The sequence below is a fragment of the Echinops telfairi genome, unplaced genomic scaffold (genome assembly GCF_000313985.2).
Source record: "Echinops telfairi isolate 266 unplaced genomic scaffold, ASM31398v2 ScPeMD7_3;HRSCAF=10, whole genome shotgun sequence".
NCBI classification, from domain to species: Eukaryota; Metazoa; Chordata; class Mammalia; order Afrosoricida; family Tenrecidae; genus Echinops; species Echinops telfairi.
Genome location: NW_022103899.1, coordinates 31,681,066 through 31,682,766, shown reverse-complemented (window position 1 = coordinate 31,682,766; position 1,701 = coordinate 31,681,066). Strand labels below are relative to the sequence as shown.

The window sequence follows — 1,701 nt, the reverse complement described above, 5'->3', positions numbered from 1 at the left end:
TCGGGTTAGGTCCATGTGGCTTCTCCTTGGGGATGTCTTGCAGGAAGTGAGCCTTGCCAGCTAAAGCAGAGAACTGGCTAAAGCAGCTGCCCCCTGGTCCGACCATCACAAAGCAAGACACCTGAGACTAGAAAGGCACAATAAACTATCTCAGAGGGCAACCTGTTGGAGTGACGGATTTGGGCTGGCTCCCTCATGCTTTCCCATTCAACTATTCCCAATGACACCCACAAAGAAGCAGGACTGGAAGCCCCATCTGGGGCTGGGACCCCAGCCAGGGTCTAACATTGTCTCAGGGAAGCTGTCCCAAACTGGAGGTACGGCTTCTCCTGCCATGTTGTACTCTAAGAACGTCTATTTGCTTTCGGTATTTCAGGTATCCTCCAAGTGAAAGCGTCTGTAACCCTTCATTCTATCGTATGCTTGAAATAAGAACCTCTAAGAGACGTCTTTCCAAAAACATCTAAGTATTATACATGCAAACAGCAGAAGCAGCTTACTTTACATTACAAGCCACTTCCAATATGAAATAGCACACCTGAAACTTGTCAGGATAATTCTGAAGAAGGCTATCCTAATTATTGGTGCATCAAAGAGAGCAGGTCTTTTTCGCCAGGTATTTCAGGGTCTAGCCCTTCCCATGATTCAACCCGGGATGAATGAGACAGCCATCCGCAGAATGGCTGGGAAACAGAAAGGTTTTACACCGCTCTTACAAGACGAACGTTAATAGCTGCATTGTCTTCCAAAGTTCTTCTGCTTGGTAATGGAATCTTCTAACAACTCCAGGCATATTTAGAGGGGCATACTCAAACGTCCCTTTTAGGCACTGAAATCGATTCCTTAAATTCTGCGGGGCTTAAAAGAGAGACACCAGCATGGCTTTTGGGACCAAATTCAAGACAGCCAGTCACTGCTTCCCTTCTGGTCACGGGCCTCTAGTCCCCGCGGCGAAGCAATATCAACACACCCTCCTGTTACAGAGTCACCACACACATGTCATTCCCATTATTACAGCTGTCAGGGAAGGGACAGGGGAAGCCTGTTTTATTACAGGCATGAATGATGGCGGGAGATTGGCCCTTCCAAGGGGCACGGTGCTACAATGGGGGGTTTGGAGATGCTGTGCCGCATACTTGGAAAAAGATCTAAATTTATTACGTTTAATGTTTAATATAAATCAGCAAACCTGAATGTGTTATAAAACTGAGCTAAAATGCTGCTTAACAGACATTATTGAAGAGTCTTAAGTATGCAGTCATTTCTAATTGGTAAAAGTTCACAGAAGAACACTTCTTGCCAGCATTTCATTTTCAAGAAATATTTCTTCCAGTAAGAAGGCCCTTAATTCAGTGTGAGATATCATCCAGGGGACATAGCTCCTTATGAAGTAGCCGCTCGCTCAGAGTCACAGGAGGAAATCTCAGTAAAATCTACCAGTGAAAGCTTATTCCTCATTTCATTTAATAGGGGGGCAAAATCATGTTTAAAGAGAATTGAGAACAAAATGGTCAACAGTCCAGGCCAGCATCCTTGGAGATAAGCATCTGCTGTTTTGGGCAAGAAATATCAAGAACCAATCAACAGTTAATAGACACACACACACACACACACACAACCAATCAACAGTTAATAGACAGACACACACACACACACACACACACACACACACACACACCCTGAAAGAATACTGCAGAAAAT

General features: G+C 44.6%; 1 protein-coding gene across 1 annotated transcript in view; it reads right to left on the bottom strand.

Moving 5' to 3' along the window:
- The window catches only part of PARD3B (par-3 family cell polarity regulator beta), a 1,175,277-nt gene that overhangs the window by 35,792 nt on the left and 1,137,784 nt on the right, over nt 1-1,701 (bottom strand). The gene's annotated exons all lie outside the window — the stretch shown is intronic.